The 20924-nt window shown below is 47.0% G+C and overlaps 1 long non-coding RNA gene across 1 annotated transcript in view; it reads right to left on the reverse strand.

The window, feature by feature from the left end:
• Nucleotides 1-20924, reverse strand: part of LOC140492230 (uncharacterized) — a 63434-nt gene that overhangs the window by 17943 nt on the left and 24567 nt on the right. Inside the window, exon 2 of the long non-coding RNA XR_011963518.1 lies at nt 4397-4492. This is a non-coding gene — a long non-coding RNA (uncharacterized lncRNA). The remainder of the gene's footprint in view (nt 1-4396; nt 4493-20924) is intronic.

Consider the following 20924-nt stretch of genomic DNA (forward strand, 5'->3'; position numbering starts at 1 on the left):
CTCTCAGGTCCAGAGCACTGAGGCTTCATGGGAAGCATCGTCAAGGTTACCTCCTGCACCCCTCACCAGCCCAGGTACTGACACCTCCTTGGGGGGAGAGAGTGTGGGATCTCAATCTAGCTGACCCCTCACTGCCCACAGCTCCGCAGCCAACGGAGGAAGTTGTGCCCCAGGCCTCTGGCACGCAGAGAGCTGGCAGAGACCAGGAACCCGCTCAGGCCCGGGTTCGGAGAGGACCCTCTGGAATCGGGAATCAGGACCTTCATCCATGGGCACAGGGAGACACAGGATCGGCGGGAAGGAGTGGGGGAGGGCATGGCCCTCAGCGCCCAGGATCTGCAGCAGTGCAGCGAGTCATGTGACTGTCTCCAGGGACAGAGTGGTGGTTGCCATGGAGATCCAGGCCCAGAATCCTCGGGTTCCTACATTCCCTGTTCTCCATCACCCCCAATCAATGGCCCTCAGTGCCTCGGAGCTGCAGCAGTGCAGCGGTTCATGCGACTGTCTCCAGGGATAGGGTGGTAGTTGCCATGGAGATCTAGGCCCAGCATCCTTGGGACAGTGAGGACCCTCAATGCTAGCCCCCCTGACAAGCAGACAGGGCAATGCCAGGAGGTCACCAGCCTGCACACGACCCTTGATCGTTGTGACCTCAGGACAGCAGCCCTGAGATGTAACCTGGCCCAGGATGTGAGACCTGTGCTTAAAGTGTCCCTGCAGTTCCAGGGGAGCTTCCAGAGTGCACTGCATTGGGATAGTGGTCCTGGTGGGTTGGAAGGTGTCAATGTACATGGACAAAAAGGGCGTGTGGCTGGTGCCCCATGTGACCTTTGGCATGGAGGTCGCTTGGGGCAAGTGGCAAACGGAATTCATCAGGCGCCCGCTCTGGTTTCCTCGCCAGGGTTTCCCGAGCTCGAGGTGTTTGGTAAGGTGGAAGGGCTGGGGTGCCGCATCTTACAGAGGCGAGGCGAGGACACAGTGGGGACACAGCTACAGGAGGAGCAAGCAGTGGAGGAGTCACGGTTCCCAAGCCAACGCCCAACTGCAGCGCCCGGAGGAGCATCGGGTCAGGAAGGAAGGTCAAAGAGTTCACGGCCGAGTGAACGTTTACACAAACACCAATTGGGTATGGAGAAGAAAACGGAAAAGATGTCCTGCTCTGCCAAATGTATCAAAGCTATTGCAGTCATAACATGCAATGTAAACAGAAACCCAAGATGGTGCCGGAGAGTGGCAACTCTTTGTGGAAACAACACTTTTCACTGTATTTTGGTACATCAGACAATAATGATGATTTTAATGAATTATAAATAATAACAAGCAGTAATCCCAATCATGTGACATCTCGCCACTGCCTAGCGAGAATTTCAACATGCCGCTTTTTCAAAAGCATAAAAGGTGGAGTAGGATGACTGTGAAATAGAAAAACGTGATGCTGGAGGTCAGAGTCGAGAGTGTGGTGCTCGAAAAGCACAGCAGGTTAGGCAGCATCCGAGGAGCAGGAGAGTCGATGTTTCAGGCATAACCTCATCATCGATGTTTGTGGGCTGGAGGGCTGAGAGATAAATGGGAGGGGGTTGGGGCTTGGGGGGGGGGAAGGTAGCTGAGAAATAGACTGTACTCTGCCGCACATCTTACCAAAGCCCTTGACATGCAGGACCCTAGAAGCTTCCATCTGTTGCTTCTGTGGACAATCCACTTGTTGTATTGTGTGGTCCCTTTGTAACTGACATGCGGCTGCACATTTGCTCAGTATCAAGGGTTAGCTTTACTTATACGCAGTCAGTGTGTTCTCAGCTCGGACCCTTCCCAGTTGCCTCACCAGTGACGCTCAGAGAAAACATTGAAGGAACAAGTGGAGATTTTGTCTTGTTCTCCAGATGGGACTGACACACACCACAGCTGTCTGCGACTGATCACATTGTACTTGGAGGGAGAAGCACATTAGTGGTCATCAGGGAATCGAAGGATGAGAGGGAGGGAGGGTACAACAACTGGAGAAGATCCGTCTGGGGAGACTATGTGCAGGCTTTAAGAGAATCAGCTCATATCCCATGGATTCCACACAGCTTCTCATGCTCCCTCATGAGATCAGAAGTCACATGACACAAAGTTATAGTCCAACAGCTTTATTTGGAACCACAAGCTTTCGGAGCGCTGCTCCTTCCTCAGTTGACTTCACCTGACATAGGGGCAGCGCTTCGAAAGCTTGTGGTTCCAAATAAACTTTGTTGGACGATAACCTGGTATTGTGTGACTTCTGATCTCGTTCACCCCAGTCCAACACTGGCACCTCCGCATCATGGCTTCCTTCTCACACGCACAACCATCTTCACCACATCCCTCCCTGTTCCCTTCATCCTACACTGAAGAACATTCGGAACGCACGGACAATGTCAGCATCAATGCTATACTGACACCTGGTGTCCAGGTCACCTGTATTTTACATCCTGCTCTAACTCCAGTTGCAGTTTGCAGCTTCAAGAAAGGATTCCACTCACGTGGAAGTTTTCATGCTCTGGAATTTCCCAGAGGACCTCACACCCTATGGAGTACTTATCATGCTAAGTCACTACTGTAACCTTTCCAGTGACAGCGAATGTGATTTGGATGTTGATCAGTCGCTCGAGGAGATATAATCTTTCATTTTTAGGGTTACAACGGGATGTTTCACAACTATATTAGAGAGCCCACAGCCAACCCGGTGTAATCTCTCACCTAGGAGATACCATCTCTCGTCTTTGCAGCCTGCTGTACTGTGCTGGCTGTCCAAGAGGCTGGAGTGGAGGTTGGATCCATCACTTTCTGAAAGGGAGGTGAGAGGACTGCTCTTCGTTGTGGACTCGATGGGCCGAATGGCCTGCTTTAATACTCCAAGGGTTCTGTGACTGAGACACAGCTGACACTTCACCGGGCATTGGGTCGTGAATGACTTGGAGAGAGCGAGCATTGCAGATGCTGGAATCAGAATGGGAGCTGGAAAAGCACAGCAGGACAGAGAGCATCCGAGGAGCAGGAGAGTCAACGTTTCAGGCCGTAACCCTTTGTCAGGATGTGGAGGGGGAGGGGAGCCCAGATGTAAATGGGGGGTGGGGGGTGGGGGAGGTGGGGCTGGGGGAAGTGTAGGTGGGCTGGTGGTAGGTAGATGCAAGTAGGGTTTTATTGTGATTGGTCGGGGGAGGGGTGGGGGTGGATAGGTGAGTGGGAAGATGGACTGGTTAGGGCCAGGTCTGGGAGGCGAGGGAAGGGGCTGGACATGGGATAAGGCTGGGGGAGGAGAAGGGATTTTAAAGCTGGCAAAGTCAAAACTGAGACCACTGGATTGTAAGATCTCCCGTCGAAATATCAGGTGCTGTTCCTCCAGTTTACGTTTGGCCACACTCTGACAGTGCAGGAGCCTAAGGATGGAGATGCCGCCTGAGGGAGTGGGATTAAAATGGGTGGCAACTAGAAGGTTGGGTTGGTTGATGTGTACAGAGCGCAGACGGTCCACAAACCAGTCCCCGCGTCTGCGTTTGGTCTCCCCGATATAGAGGAGACCACATCAGGAGCAGCTGATACAATAGCAGAATGAAGGTTAGGTGAAGTGCAGGTGAATCTCTACCGGATCTGGAAGGATTGTTTGGGGCCTTGGGACGGAGGTGAGAGGAGGGTGCAAGGCTGTGGTAGGAAGTGTCAGTTTCCGTGAACTGTTGCTCACCCATCCCCACTTTCACCTCCAACCCCAGCTCCGTCAGCTGGCTGGTCCAGGCCAATGAACCGTCACCCTCTCAGAACCAGCAAACAGCCCTGCCATCATCCCATGACAGGTTGACAGTGGGTGAGCTGAGCACCTGAGCTGCAAAATGCAGCAGGTCTCAACCAGGTGCCAACAGGCCCTTACTACAAAGCATGGAAAGCACCTCCTATCACACCTGCCTTCAGCACAGGGGGCAAAAACTAGAGTAAGACAGAGAACTTTGGAGGCTGTGGGTACAGTGTGGAGTAGAAGGAATGATACTTTGACAGGTTTGGAGGCCATTCTTACTGTTCTCTCATGGAAGTGCTCAGTCTTGCATGTGTTAATTCTAACATAGATTCCTTACAGAGCTCATAGAGGCCAATCAGCCCATTGAGTCTGCACCAACCCTCTGAAGGCCATTCCACCCGGACCTATTCCCTTCCATTCAACATGGGTGAATCCACTTGACCTTTGGACTGTGGGAAGAAATGGGAGCACTGGGAGGAATCCCACAGGAGAGAATGGTCAAACTCTGCATACACAGTCACCCGAGGCTGGCATCGAACCCAGGTCCCTGGCGCTGTGAGGCAGCAGTGCTAACCACTGAGCCACCGTGTTACCCCTGAATCAATCCCTCAGAAGAACACATCAATATCATAGCAGCTACACGCTTACCTTTTTCTCCATCCTGGTTGTGGTTTGGTGCAGGGGTCTTGAGAGCTAATTGTTGCTTTATCTCTCTCTCTCCAGCTGATATCAATCTTCTAGCTTCTGAAACGTAAATGCAGACATAAATTACAGAGTATCTCCAATTTGAGCCTGGAATATGCCAAATCCTTTTCTCATTCCGAGTGGTGCTGTACATTTGGGAGTTTAAGAGATGCTCAAGGCACAAGTTAGTCATCCAGAACAGCAAGGCTTCAATCCAGTGAGGGAGCAACACTTGGTCATGCCACCCTGGAGCTACGGGGAGGGGGCAAAGCAGCCTCAGGTCATGGCTCTTAGCCGTGGAAATGCATACCCTCACTGCAGCTCCACACTGAGGGCATATTTATCATTGACTCACATTGTTCGATGATCAACCAATGTAGCCCAGCACAATTCAATGCCAATCCACTACAAAACACTTCATTGTGAATATATCTGACCACAAACCATTGTCAACACATACTCATACAGATAAAGTCAGAAGTCACATGACATCAGGTAATGGTCCAACAGGTTTCGTTGAAGTCACCTGAGACAGGAGCAGTGCTCCAAAAGCTTGTGATTTCAAAGAAACCTGTTGGACTATAACCTGGCATTGTGTGACTTCTGACGTTGTCCACCCCAGTCCAACACTGGCACCTCCACATCAATACAGATAAAGCTAAAAATCACACAACACCAGGTTATAATCCCACAAGTTTATTTGAACGTAGAAGCTTTCAGAGTGCTGCTCCAGCATCAGGTAGCTACTGGGGCAGGATCATATGCCACAGAATTTATAGCACAAGATCATAATGTCATATAACTGACACAATATATTGAACAAGCCTGGATTGCTGGTAAGTCTTTGATCTTTTAGAATGGGTTGCAGGTTTTGTAAGTCCCAGAACTTTTTTCAAGTCACATTATGTCTGAGCTGAGATGTCACTTTTATTTTTCAATAGAGCCTTAAGTTATCTCGGGAATGTGACTGGAAAGAAGCTCTGCTATTTAATTATTAATGAATTGGTACCTGCAACCCATTCTAAAAAATGAAATATTTAACAGCAATCTAGGTTTGTTCAAAACGTCGTATCAGTTGCACGCCACTCTGATCTTGTGCTGTAAATTCTGTGTCCTATGATCCTGCCCCACTCGCTACCTGATGAAGGAGCGGCGCTCCGAAAGCTAGTGCTTCCAAATAAGCCTGTCGGACTATAACCTGGTGTTGTGTGACTTTTAACCTTGTCCACCCCAGTCGAACACCGGCACCTCCACATCAAGACAGAAAAACGCACACTAACACAGTCATCGCAAATAAACCACAACACCAATCACCATAAGACTACCCAACATGATTAATGATAGAGTGGTACCTGGAAAGATTGGATGGTTTAAGAGTCACTGCTTGAGCAAAGACAGCCATTGACATGACTGGAAATCCAGCCAAGTTTCATTGGGCGGCTTGCTGACTCTTATTAGAATATTGCTGGTTGGTTTCACCACATGACTGTTAATCTCCAGTCACTTCACTCACACTATTAACCACCTAAGATGCCCTGTCTCAAAGTGTGCTACATTTTTCCACCCCTTAGGAAATACACGGACTCTTTGCTCCCTGATTAAAGGACCCTTGGCTGTCAGCTAAACATTCGTTTTGCACCATGCGCGGTGCTGCAACTAAGAAGGTCAATTTTTCAAACAATCTGAAAGTATGAACCAAACTTTTTCTGTTGGAAAGATGACAGCAATGAATTTGGAGAGGAAACTGCAGAGTAGGAGAGAAAAAGAGGTTACAGCAGGAATGAAAAGTTGTGATGATTGTGGATCATCACAATTGTCAGGACAATGATCCGAAATTTATTCAGAGGAGCTCTGGGAGTGCACAGTGTCAAATATCACATGGGAAACCTATAATAAGCTTAGTGTGTTTGTCTGCAGCTCACCATCTGTTGATGTACAGTATTACCATGTAAATAGTCACAGCAGACATTGTAAAGACTCACATCATGTTGGAGGATTTGAGCTACAGGGAGAGGTTGAATAGGCTGGGCCTGTTTTCCCTGGAGCATCAGAGGATGAGGGGTGACCTTATAGAGATTTATAAAATCATGAGGGGCATGGATAGGATAAATAGACAAAGTCTTTTCCCTGGGGTGTGGGAGTCCAGAACTAGAGGGCATAGATTTAGGGTGAGAGGGGAGAGATATAAAAGAGACCTAAGGGGCATGTTTTTCACGCAGAGGGTGGTGTGTGTATGGAATGAGCTGCTAGAGGAAGTGGTGGAGGCTGGTACAATGACAGCATTTAAGAGGCATTTGGATGAGTATATGAATAGGAAGGGTTTGGAGGGCTATGGGCCAGGCAGGTGTGACTAGTTTAGTTGGGACTATGTTCGGCATGGACGGGTTGGACCGAGGGGTCTGTTTCCATGCTGTATGATTCTATATTTCATTGTTTGCATCATTCTAAGGCCTTCCTCCACCTTCACAACCTTCTGTCTCACTCCTGACACCTACTTAGCTTGCCTGCCGACCACTCAATGTTTCCCTCAAACGAAGGGGACACCCATCACATCAGTGCAAAAGGCAAGACTGAAGGGTAAGCGTCTACTGTCAGTCAGAAATACTGAGTGGAAAGTCAATCTTGGGCCCTGTCTCGTGGTCCCTGGCATCACGGATTCCAGTCTTCAGCCAATCCAGTTCTTGCCAGAGTGCATGAAAGCAGGCTTAGCTAAAGTGAGTTGGCAAATTAGACTAAAGATGGACCAATATAGTTGTAATGGCAGCCATTTAAGGGGATATTTTAGAACCTGGAGAATTGGCACCCCATCCACCTCATTTAAATATCATTTTGTTTCATCAGTGACAGAGAGAACCATCTACAATATGTAATGCAGTAACTCATCAAGGTTCCCGAGACACCACCTTCCAAACCCATGGCATTATTTTTTGAATTACAATTAGAATTAGAATCCCTACAGGGTGGAAACAGTCCCTTCAGCCAAACAAGCCCACACTGACCCTACAAAGAGTAACCCACCCAGATCTATTCCCTATCTTATTACTCTAGATTTACCCCTGACTAATGCACCTCACCTACACATTGCTGAACACTACGGGGCAATTGAGCATAGCCAATTCACCCTAATCCGCACATTGAGGAAACCAGAGCACCCAGAGGAAACCCACACAGACACGGGGAGAATGTGCAAACTCCACACAGACAGTCACCTGAGGCTGGAATCGAACCTGGGTCCATGGCGCTCTGAGGCAGCAGTGCTAACCACTGAGAAACCATGCTGCATCTGTTACTAAGAAGGACAAGGGCAGCAGATACATGGAAACACCACCCCCTGCAAGTTCCCCATCAAGCTACTCACCACACTGACTTGGAAATATATCGCTGTTCCTTCAGGGTCACTGGTAAATATTCTGCGAGTCTACCTACACCACACGAACTGCAGCATGGAGACATAGAGATGTACAGCACGGAAACAGACCCTTCAGTCCAACTAGATATCCAACCAGATATCCTAACCAAATCTAGTCTCACCTACCAGCACCTGAGGCTAGGACAGCCTCCAAACCCTCCAAACCCTTCCTATTCATAAACCCATCCAGATGCCTTTTAAATGATGCAATTGTACCAGCCTCCACCACTTCCTCTGGCAGCTCATTCCATACATGTACCACCGTTTGTGTGAAAAAGTTGCCCCTTAGATCCCTTTTAAATGTTTCCCCTCACCTTAAACCTGTTCCCTCTCGTTATGGATTTCCACACCCCAGGGAAAAGACCTTGTCTATTTACTCCATCCATGCCCCTCATGATCTTATAAACCTCTATGAGGTCACTCCCCAGCCTCCAACACTGTAGGGAAAACAGCCCCAGTTTATTCAACCTCTCCCTTTAGCTCAAGTCCTCCAACACTGGCAACATCCTTGTAAATCTTTCCTGAACTCTTCCAAAGTTTCGCAACATCTTTCCGATAGGAGGGAGACTAGACAATATTATCAAAGTGACCTAATCAATGTCCTGTACAGCCGCAACATGACCTCCCAACTTCTATACTCAATGCACTGACCAATAAAGGGAAGCATTACAAACGGCTCCTTCGCTATCCTGCTTCCTGAGACTCCACTTCCAGGGAATGAAACGTTCCGTGATTGGGGATCAAACCTAGGCGCGGCAGTGAGAGCGCCAAATCCTAACCGTCCACTTCTCCAGTGCAGTTCGGGTCAGGCAAGAAATGCTGTCCCAGCCTACAATGCTAACATGTGGTGCATGAATCTGCTGCAATGTTTCCTATTCACCTGCCCCTCTGTGAAACACTGTCTTTCAGAGCTAGCCTCAACAAAGGTACTTAGTATATCAGGTCAACACATTTTCAATTTGCCATGTTGCAAGGAAGCACAGAGGTGTTGGAGATGGAGCTGCTGTATGTTTATTGGAGGAGGCATGGGAAATCAACAACAACTTGCATTAATATGGTACCTTTGAGGGAATAAACAATCCTGTGATGCTTCACAGAGGCATCATTAAACAAAACATGGCAGCAAACCACAGAAGGTGACCTTCAGTGGTCACCAATAGCTTGGCCAAAGATTTAACAGAACTTCTTAAAGGAGGAAACAGAGAGAGAGAGAGAGAGGCAGAGAGATCTACAGAAGGAACTCAAGAGATAAAGATCAAAGTTGTTCAAAGTATGACCATCAATGCTGGAAGAAATCAAACTGGGGATGCTAAAGAATGTAACATCAGAAGAGCAAAAATATCCCAAAGATATTGGTCAGTGCACTGAGTATAGGAGCTGGGATGTCATGTTGAGGCTGTACAGGTTAGGCCACTTTTGTAATATTATCTGGTCTCCCTCCAATCGGAAGGATGTTTTGAAACTTTGGAAGAGTTCAGGAAAGATATTGTGACAATGAAGGAGATAAGAGAGGTAGGTGCAGTCTTGGTCATGGATGGATCTCAAAGCTTTTGAAGGACAAGTATTTTAAATTCAGTGAAGATTCAGAATCTCTGGCCATCAGTGGTGGGAGGCTGGGAATTATCCAACTACCTGGTGACATAATTAAAACTCAGTGACCCACATGACATGCAATACTCAGTCGTGTTGACTTGATTTCAACAGTAAATGAGAATGGGTTTTTATAATGATAGCTTGCAGCATGTCCTTACCTTGTCAGAGTTAATGCATGCCTTTCCATCTCTGACAGGCATCCATCCATGCAGCAGATGTCAGTGTGGGTCACTGAGGATGGCTCCTTAGAGATTTCCTGTCAGGATTTGTGTTTACCAGCAGGTAAAGATGCTTCATCGGGAAAAATACATCAACAGATAATTGAGCTTTCGACTGATGACTCAGAGTTCAGGAGTGTGCATGAATGTACCGAAACTAAAGAAAACTCAGGTAGGTGCTGGAAATCTAAAATCCAAAGATGATATGCTCAGAATGCTAAAGACAGAGTTAACAATGACGAACAAATGATTTATTTATTGGTCACTTGTGTTTAACAGTGAATAATACAGTAAAATACTCAAAAGGCGACACAAGGGCTCAGTGGTTAGCACTGCTGCCTCACAGTGCTGGGGACCCGGGTTCGATCCTAGCTTCACGCGACTGTCTGTGTGGAATTTGCACATTCTCCTCATGTCTGCATGGGTTTCCTTCGGGTGCTCTGATGTCATCCCACAGTCCGAAGATGTGCAGGTCAGGCGAATTGGCCATGCTAAATTGCCCCGTAGTGTTAGTTAGGGGTGAATGTAGAATAATAAGGTAGGGGAATGGGTTTGGGTGGGATACTCTTCAGAAAGCTGGTGTGGACTTGTTGGGCCGAAGAGCCTGCCCCTCTGTGAAACATTGTCTTTCAGAGCCAGCCTCACCCAAGGTACTTAGTTGATCAGGTGAACACATTTTCAATCTGCCCTGTTGCAGGGAAGCACAGAGGTGTTGGAGATGGAGCGGCTGTATGTTTATTGGAGGAGGCATTGGAAATCAACAACAACTTGCATTAATATGGTACCTTTGAGGGAATAAACAGTCCCGTGATGCTTCACAGGGGCATCATTAGACAAAACATGGTAGCAAACCACAGAAGGTGACCTTCAGTGGTCACCAATAGCTTGGCCAAAGATTTAACAGAACTTCTTAAAGGAGGAAACAGAGAGAGAGAGGCAGAGAGATCTACAGAAGGAACTCAAGAGGTAAAGATCAAAGTCGTTTCAAAGTACGGTCATCAGTGCTGGAGGCATTGTATGAAAAACCTCAAACATCAACACAATCTGGCTCCATGTTTAATAGATTAAGAATAAAAAGGATAAATGAAGTAGTGTCCTGAGCTCTGGACCAGCTCGCCAACGATAACTGCTCTGCCTCACCTTCTCCTTCACCTCCCTGGTGCCTGGGCTAGACCCATCAACGTGGGGGTCGCTACTCTTTAGATGCCAACGCTTGAACACTGGGCCTAACCCACCAACGCTGATCCCCCACTCACCATGCAATCAGGAATCCTACAGTTCTTCAGCTGGTGAACAAGCAGCACTCCGAAAGCTTGCGATTTCATTGGCCTATAACCTGGTGTTCATGTGACTTCTGACATCATTTACAACGCTGGTTAAAGATGGTCTTGTGCCATCAGTAACACTTTGTTGCTGCTACAGAGGATTGCCACCATGTGTGGCAGCTCAATGGAATTGTTCTTGTGGCAGGCTGGAAGGAAGGATAAGAAGGAGAGGGGTGTGCTGTCTCGAGGGAGAGCCAGAGTCAGAGGCTCGATGACCAAGTTACATACATCAGTCAGTGAGGAGACCTGTTACCATCAAGTACGCTTCAATGGTGATTGTCGGAGTGATGAGAGGGAAGATTTCAGAGTAAGGATAGAAATGTCAAGGGATGGTGAGTAATGAATGAAAGGTGGAGGGGAGGGAATAGTTCAGGAAGATGATAGCAGCTAGAGTGAAGTGAGAGATCAAGTTGAACACGAAAGAAGAACACAACCCAGCATAAACAATTTAGTGAAATATTGGCAGATATTTTTCCATCCAAAAATCAAGTTATAACAGAAGCTGATTGCCTTTGTGTCGTACCCTCAAAATAGTAAAATGTCCAAAGATGCTTCCACAGAATACTTCACCTCACCCTTGAAGCTGAGCCACATCAGCAGATATGGGGAAAGGTGGCCAATAGCTTGCTCAAGTAGGTAGCCATTAACAAATGTCTCAATGGAGAAGAGACGGTGAGGAATTCTAGAGCTTACTATCCAGGTTTCTAGAGTTCCCAAGACTGCTCACATCAATGAAATCAGTGAAAGGATGGCCAGCAATGGCGGAGAAATTTGTGGATGTGCAAATTCAGAAAGTTAAATAAGGAGCCACTTCCAGCTGTGCAGTCCTGCTAATCAGGTGCTGCGTCCGTCAATGCAGGAAGTCATGCAACAACATGTGATCTTGCTCGCTTTCTTGTACAATCGCGTGGGAAGATGCGGCCTAGGTTACAGTATGTTCCAATAAAGTTAGTGCTCTCCTTGATTTGGCAGACTCTGTAAGTATTCTGCATGGTGGCAGCAAGTGAAAGCTGAGAACAGATTGTAGGCCAAAGCCGTGATTGAATTGTTGCTAAGGGATTTGCCAGATATCACTTTGCTGTGAAGGTGAGCAGGTGAGTACACTACTGCACGAAACTGGTGAAAGCCTAGTCAGGCAGGGCAGTGAAGAGGGAAATGTCACATTAAAGGAAGCAATCAAAACACTTGTCATCTACTTTACTCTGAGGAAGAACACCATTGTTGAGTGATCTAAATTTAACAGGTGTACCAAAACATCAAGTGCGAATGTTTGCAGGCAACTGTAAATGTAGCAGTTTGAAAATGAATTAAATAGAGACAAAAATTGTCATTGCAGTGTTTCCTGATGGTGTGCTGCCAATTTATGACCTGAGGTAATTTGGTTGAGCCAATAAACTCAATTAGGAAGCAGAATTGATCGGTGATTTGAGGTAACTTGTGGGAGCCCTATCTCTGAAGTGGATGATCCAGTATAGACTGTCAAATTTAAAAAAAAACAGAGAAAGGGTCATGAGAAAACTGGACAGACAGGAAGAGGGCCCATCAACAGCCCCTTGCTAACTGTGATCGGTGTGGCAAAAAATCTCCCTGGTAGAGAGTCTAAATCCAATTTGTGACAATACTGCGGCTTGAAGAAGTGCATTTCGTCCAGTTTGTTTGATGAGAAAAGATTGTGACAGAGAATGCCGGGCTGTCTGCCCCAAAGCCAATCAAGTAGCTTCTTATACTTGTTTTTTTTTTAAATGTTGGAACAATAGAGGCAGCCTGAATGGGTGGTGTCAAGCTCCCACAGAACCAGAATGTTCAGTTTTAGTTTTTCAGAAGCAATTGTTGCTGGGGTCTGGAAGTTGCATTTGGAAGCTGCAGTGCATCTCTCCCCGCTACTCTGTCTCTCAGAGACTTTTCTTGACGTTTTTCCTTCTGGAGACAATTGCATGTGAGACAATCTATTTTACAGAATTTGCCTTTGTCAAAGGTGTATTTACGAGTTGTTACAATATAGGAACAGTTCATGTTTAGTAGTTAAATAGTCTTCATTCTGTTAAGTTTTCCAACAGAGTTAATTATTCCAATTTCTTTTTTACTTTGTTGTATTTTAGCTACAGTTTATGAATAAAGTGTGTTTTGCTTCAAATCTGGTAGTTTGACTAAATTGCACTCAGAACACAAAGCCTAACACTTGCCTTTAAAATAAGAAAAAGTTAGGGTCTAGGCTATCTTCATAATTTATTTTGAGGGGATTTGGTCTGGTCCATGACACCTATCTCTCACCCAAGTCACAATTTAACCACCAGATCACACAATTTACCTCTCCTTAGCTACAGCCAATTGAAATACTCTTTAAGTCACCACCACACTGTCCCCACTGCGTACTGGAGACCCTCACTTTCTCATTGTCCAGTGGGGGAACATCACTAGCTAGCAACCATTTGACAATTCCAAACATAAGCTTTCAAATAATAGCTACCAAAAGCAAACACACAAATAAAAGCAACTGAGCTTGCAGTTCTCCCTCAGAATGCCAACACCAATGGGTATTTTCTAATCCATGATTATAGGAAAGGTAATGACCTAGTGGTATTTTCACTGGACTGTTAATTCGGAGACCCAGACAATGTTCTGGGGACCCAGGTTGGAATTCCACCATGGCAGAGGGTGGAATTTGAACTCAGTAAAATCTGGAAGTAAGATTCTAATGATGACCATGAATCCATTGTCAATTGTTGGTTAAAAACCCATCTGAGTCACTAAGGCCCTTTAGGGAAGGACACTGCCATCCTCACCTGGTCTGGCCTCCATGTGACTCCAGACCCACAGCAATGATTCTATACTGCCTTCTGAGCAATTAGGGATGGATGGTAAATGCTGACTTAACCAATTGATGCCCTCATCCTGCGAGTGAATTTTAAAAATACTTTGCTGCACCCAGTTCCTGTCTACTGGAACCTGGTGTCAATCAGGTTCTGTCCAGTTTGGGGTACCCAATCCACAAAGAGAGCTTCAGCGTTCTCAGTGTCCTCATGCTCTTCCTGAGAGGACTGCTCACGTCACTTCAGTAGCTGCTCCAACTGAGCAGAGTGCAGCGCTCACTGCCCAGACTATACTGGAGGGCCATTCAGATCCAAGCGGTGCAGCGTTTCTCCGAGAGCCCTATCTTCTGCTCCGACATGGGCTGGTTCAGAATATCCGCACCAATTTGGTGAAGGTGCTTTGCCAGCACTGTATCCAACATAGTTCGTCAAAAAGGGAGTGCCTACTGTGGCCTGACCACCTTCCTATCTCAGACCCACATTAACCATTCCACTTCCTATTGCAATCATTTGAGTCCATTGTCATACTTATATGACAGATGATGCAGTATTGTTGCACTCACCACTTGGAAGTACCACAACCTTTGGGTTACTTTGCCCAGCAGTCACCTCCTCTTATGTCATCGCCACTAACGTTTGCATCTGAACTGCCAGTGTTAGAATTGAAGAAGGGTTATATACCTGAAACGTTGATATCTCCACCTCCTGATGCTCCCTGGCTTGCTGTGTTCTTCCAGCCTCCTGCTTGTAATGCTAGAATTGCAAGCACCAAAACCTTAGTGCAATTCACCTTTGAACAGTATTTGATCCATCAGCACATTTACCCTAAATGCATTGCAAATCGGGATGTTTGCAAATGAAATGTAGCGGGCAATTGAAAATGAAGGCTTCATGTCTTTGCTCCCTCACTATCCTGGTGTCCAGCAACATTGACCCCACACTTTTTGCCATCAAAGTGACACTGAATCTGTTCCGGTTGGAGATTGTTTCTGCCATTTTCCAGTTCCAGTTCAGCTCGAGAGAATGGCACATGGTGGCAGGGAATGTTTTACATTGCTACAACCTTCATAGCCCATTCCCACCTCTACTTCTCTCATTGAGAACCAACTATGTTTAACTCCACTTCCAACTGTCCTGTCAGTCTCCTGAACCCTGATATTACACCTGAACTATGCTACTCAATGCTGTCAATAATGCTTTTCCAATAGCCTACTATACCCTGTGATACTGTTGTATTTACCACTGCCCCCTCCACCCACCTGGACGGTCCACTGCCCTTATTCCCATTGCTACAAATCCCTCTGCTTTCCATCCCAGAGCCTTGACTCACTCACTCCTTTGGCATCAATCCCCTACCGTGCCTCTTTACACTGTCTTTCACAATCACTGATGGAACACCCAGAACTTTATTCACCCCAGAGCCCTGACCAACGTCAAGGAATTGTACCTGGACAGGAGGGATCAGATCCCGCACCACTGCTTTTGCAGCTCTCTGCCCAATACACCAGACTGCTGCTGCTTGTCCCCAGGACTGACAGTTGCCTGCTCCCAGGCTGCAGTCAGATGTAACCCTTGAACTGGGTCTCTGGCACCGTGCCAGGGCAGATTGATGACCATGGCCATACCCTGTACTCTGATGGGATCGCAACCCGCTGACTGAAAGTGACATTCCCCCCCGCCAACACCTCCCCAACCCGGCCCCCGCCATCACCCCCACCCCTCCCATCAGCTTGACTGAGGACCACCCCCATTCACTCCCAGGCACAGCCGTTAAGTGCTGTGAAGTGTTTGCCACAACACAGTGGGTGTGAGATTGGCATCTCAGTGCGTTCTGTACAGCGTGATGTGCAAACGCAATTGGGACATATCCACACCAACTTGTCCAATAAGCTGTCTGTTTTTGTCAATACAAAAGAGCTTGTTAATACGGCTGTACGGATAACCTTTGGCTCTGTCTGAAACATCGTCATATTTACACGACATATGTTGCAGCGATGTTATCCCCGTCTCTCGGAAGTATCATAAATGATAACAAGCATCCACCTCCTTTTATGTCACTGACACTTGCTTTTGCATCTGAGCTACCAATGCCAGATTTGCAAACCATGGTGCAATTCATCTCTGAGCAACATTTGACACATAGATAGAATCCCTACAGTGTGGAAGCAGGCCCTTCGGCCTAGCAAGACCACACTGACTCCCCGAAGTGTAATCCACCCATTCTCATTCCCCTATCCTATTACTCTACATTTACCCCTGACTAATGCACCTAACCTACACATCGCTGAATGCTATGGTGATTTAGCATGGCTGATTCAACTGACCTGCACATCTTTGGACTGTGGGAGGAACACAGAGACACGGGGAGAATGTGCAAACTCCACACAGACAGTCTGAGGCTGGACTCGAACCCGGGTTCCTAGCGCTGTGTTCAGCAGTGCTAACCACTGAGTCACCGTGCTGCACACTCACCCTATGTGCCTTGTGAATGGATGAAGAGATGCTAGAGGCATGACATAACAAGACTGTGAGCAGGCAGGTACTGAGTGAGCAAATGCTAGGAGAGCGAGTGGCCCAGAGATGCAGCCTGGCCCCAAGTCTTTGAACTATGTCCCTGTCATAGAGTCACAGAGTTATACAGTGCAGAAACAGACCTTTCAGCCCAACTTGTCCATGCTGACCAGATATTCGAAATTAATCTAGTCCTATTTGCCAGCACTTGACTCATATCCCTCCAAACCCCTTCCTATTCATGTGGCCATCTAGAGGCCTTTTAAATGTAGTCATCGTACCAGCCTCCTCGGCCAGCTCCTTCCATGTCCTGGTGAATAAAGTGACCTGGCAGTAGCTTTCCAAAGTGAGCCCTTTGCTTCCTGAGCATCCTGTAACTGGACCCGAGAAGAGCCAAGAGGGTCATGTGGGGTTGGGAAACCTTGGACGCCAATATCCCTGGATGAGGAATGGCACATGGGCATGGCCAAGCCCTGGATGAGGGATGGCACATGGGCATGGCCAAGGTCATCAAGCTGCCCAGGCACTGTCAGGAAATACATTTGACTACAGCCTGGGAGCAGGCAACTGTCAGTCCTGGGGACAAGCAGCAGCAGTCTGGTGTATTGGGCAGGGAGCGGCAAAGGCAGTGGTGCGGGATCTGATCCCTCCTGTCCAGGTACAATTCCTTGACGTTGGTCAGGGCTCTGGGGTGAATAAAGTTCTGGGTGTTCCATCAGTGATTGTGAAAGACAGTGTAAAGAGGCACGGTAGGGGATTGGTGCCAAAGGAGTGAGGGAGTCAAGGCTCTGGGAGGGAAAGCAAAGGGATTTGTTGGCTGTGGGCCATTGATTGAGCTCGGAGAGGCTGTTTGGTGCAGCCATCAGGTACATGACACATCAACTGTGACCTTGAGGTGGAGAATTCTCAAGGTCTAACTTGTTTGGGGAGACGTGAAGGTGAGGATGAATGGAATGAGTTGTGAGATTAATAAGGCATTTACCAAGCTGTAATTCGCATTAATTGGCAGCGTGTTGCTGACTGGCTGTCACATGCCTCACCATGTAGCAAAAGCATAAAAGCGAGTTAATCCCAATCTCGCTAGACCTCTCTCCCGATTCTGCCATCAATCTCAGCACTGAGACAAACAACACTGCTGGAATCCAAGGTAGACATGCAAGAAGAACACAACAAGCCTGGGAGTAACAGGAGCTGGAGAAGTTGACATTTCAGGTGTAATCCTTCTCCAGGACTCAAATCTCACGTCAATCAGACCCCTGTAAGATTGCATCCCTCATTTTACGGATGTCTGTGCAACAATCTTCCGAGTGATAGACTGGATTACTTACACAACAGCCTAGACTGCCTGCAGAACGTATTGATTTCACGGTGGCAGGTGCTACCACTGAGTCACAGCTAGCACCTGAGAAGCGGGAACCATATGTATGTTTCTGTTGGGTGACAAAATGACAGATCATCCTGTGAATGAAAGTCACGCAGCTCAGATTTGTTGACACTCAACAACTCCCACCTACACACTATTACTCATGAGTCATTGCATTTAAATTGTATCTCATTCTGTCAAGAACTTCAATGGATGCAATGTTGGCTTTTGGACATCCAGAAGTCTTAAAGTGGGCTACAGAAATGTGCATTCCTTTTATGAGATTAAAGCAAGAGCAGACATAACGTCAATCAGCATTCAACAGAGCAGCTCAGTAAAGGCATTGCAAAGCAGAAATCCTGATGGAGCCAGGATTCTCATTGTGAGCTTGAAAATATGATTCAGATCTGAATCACTGTCAGACAATAATGGGTTTTAATACTATGAGTTCTATTCATTCCCACTGAATCACTCAATTCTATCTGGCGATTCTAGCTGTTTTTATTTGACTGGGTAAACTTTTGAGGAAGGAGGCAGTCTGAGTGCAAAGAATGTTTTCAAATTTCCCGAAGGAAAAAATTGAAATAAAAAGCCATAAGTGGAATCCTTAGATGGATGGAGCTTCTTGTCAGTACAAACAACAAATAAGATTGTATTAAATTATTAGAAAAAATATAAGATTTGAGTGACAGTTGTATTAATTTCTCTGAAACCCATGCTCTGTGTTTAAGCTCTTTGTACTAATTCTCATATCACTCAAAGGACCAAAGGTGAGGGCAGTAATGTTCACTGACCTTTCAGTCAAATCTGTTGACATTGTGAGTTGGAAGTGCACCTTCCCTTGTGCAATATTAAATATTCATATTGAGTCCACAATCCTCGCTGCTACAGAAAATTAAAGGGGGTTTTGAGTTTGTTCGTGAGGTTTGTAGGAAATGTGGGGTGAACAGTGAGGAAGCTGAGAACAGCCCTCAAGGGAACATGGGTAGACTGGTGAAAGTGTCAAACACATGACAGATCAAATTTAAAGTACAGAATTAAATGGCAATCCATGAATGAGGACAGGCAATGGAGCTATAGTGTTAACAGAAACATAGAGACTGGGGTGGGGGTGGGAGGGTCAAGAATCCAAATCAGAGATGGTGATTAAGGTCAGTTACAAACAAAAATGTGGCTCAGTGGTTAAAACTGGTGCCTCACAGCGCCAGAGTCCCGGGTTCAATTCCAGCCTCAGGCGACTGTCTGTGTGGAGTTTGCACATTCTCCCCAGGTCTGCGTGGGTTCCCTCCGGGTGCTCCGGTTTCCTCCTGCAACCTAAAGATGTGAAGGTTAGGTAGATAGGCTCATAGAGTCAAGGGATAGATGGATTAGCCATGAAAAAGGCAGGGATAGGGGTGTGGATCTGGGTGGGATGCTCTTCAGAGGGTCAGCGCAGACTCGATGGGCCAAATTGTCTGCTTCCATTCTGTAGGGATTCTATGAAAAGCATAACATACATGCTCCATAATTGGAGGGATGAGAAAACTGGATTTATGTCAGTTTCAGAATGGCCTCATGATTCCTGATTGTGCCAGTCATGGTCACTCCTGAGGCAGGAAACTCACAAGCATGGTGCTGATGACTCCTCAGTTCAATCATTTTAGGAGGCAGCACATCACAGAGGGGTTGCTGACTTGCTGCACACTCAAAGAGGGTTGAACGTGCATCTGAGTTAGCCAGCACACCTCACGTCATGTGATGGAAGACGCAGTAAAATGCGCACTGGTAAAGGGTTTCAGACAGTGCAGCCAGCACATCAAGTGAGGCGGCAGGGTGATTCAGTGGTTAGCACTGCTGCCTCACAGCACCAGGGACCTGGGTTCGATCCCACCCTTGGGGCGACCAGCTGTGTGGAGTTTGTATGTACTCCCTGTGTCTGTGTGGGCTCCCTCTGAGTGTTCTGGTTTCCTCTCACAGTCCAAAAATGTGCAGGCCAGTTGAATTGGCCATGCTAAATTGCCCTACAGGGATGTGTAGGTTAGGTACATTAGTCATTGGCAATGTAGTGTAATGGGTCTGGGTGGGATACTTTTCAGAGGGTCAGTGTGGACTTAATGGCCTGTTTCCCCACTGTAAGGATTCTATGAGGTTACCAATGGTGTGCTGTGTGATATTTCTCGTGGCTATGAGTCTCTCTCTGTTGAGCCACTGGCTCCTCTGTGGTCAGGGAGTCACTACCTGGGTCAGTGATGAGTTCCCCTCATTAACCTGCAAACAGGGTCCATTCTTCAAAGATGCCTGTGTGTCCCTGTTGAGGTGATGATATATGTCAGGCGTGCAGCCATCTAACATTTTTCTGCATATAGGTTGCTGCTGCGTATTGACCCCCAAGAGGGCGAACTATCTATTTTTACACGGCAGCTGGGCATCAAGCGAATGAACCCATTTGAAATAACTGCCCAGAGGCCGGTATCCCATCACCAAGTCACCCTTTATTTAGACGTGCACAGTACGTGGACTCTGACCCAGCTAGCTCAGAGTGAAGAGAATCACTGACACGCCAGTTTACATCTGTCAGATGGGGCTGACAAATTGGCCCAGGTTAACAGCACCAACCAGGAAGCTCATACTCAATGAGATGCACTTAGCCCTCATTCCAGTCACTAAACCCTTGCACTCTAGAGTATCTGACTGCCCACCTTTACAACCAGAAGGGCCACTTGCACATAAAAACAAAGAAAAGAAAAAAAGACAAAAAGTAATGGAAGGGCCACATCCGTGTGACCACTTACTCCCTGTACCCTCGGAAATCCAGGAAGTCTGACAAATTCACATCCTCGTCTTCCCTGCCTCTCCGGTCAATGTGAAGAGGATGAAGTGTTCTTTCCTGGTTTTTGTGACCTTCTGCACGCAGTGGTGAAGTCAGAGGTCACACAACATCAGGTCATAGTCCAAAAGGTTTATTTCCAATCACAACTTCTGGAACGCTGCTCTTTTTGTCCGGTCGCCTCATGACAGAGCAGCGCTCTGTAAGCTTGCAGACTATACAAAGGTCAGTGGAATTGTGGACAGCGTAGAAGGTTGTCAAAGGATATAGTGGGATATAGATCAGTTGCAAATGTGGGCAGAGAAATGGCCATTGGAGTTTAGTCTGGGTAAGTGGGAGGTGCTGCACCTCGGGATATCCAATGATAAGGAAAAGCATAAAGTCTCTGAACAGCATTGATGTACAGAGGGATCTTGGGGTTCAAGTCCATAACTCCTTGAAAATGGCCATGCAAGTA

The sequence above is a fragment of the Chiloscyllium punctatum genome, chromosome 20 (assembly GCF_047496795.1).
Source record: "Chiloscyllium punctatum isolate Juve2018m chromosome 20, sChiPun1.3, whole genome shotgun sequence".
NCBI classification, from domain to species: domain Eukaryota; kingdom Metazoa; phylum Chordata; class Chondrichthyes; order Orectolobiformes; family Hemiscylliidae; genus Chiloscyllium; species Chiloscyllium punctatum.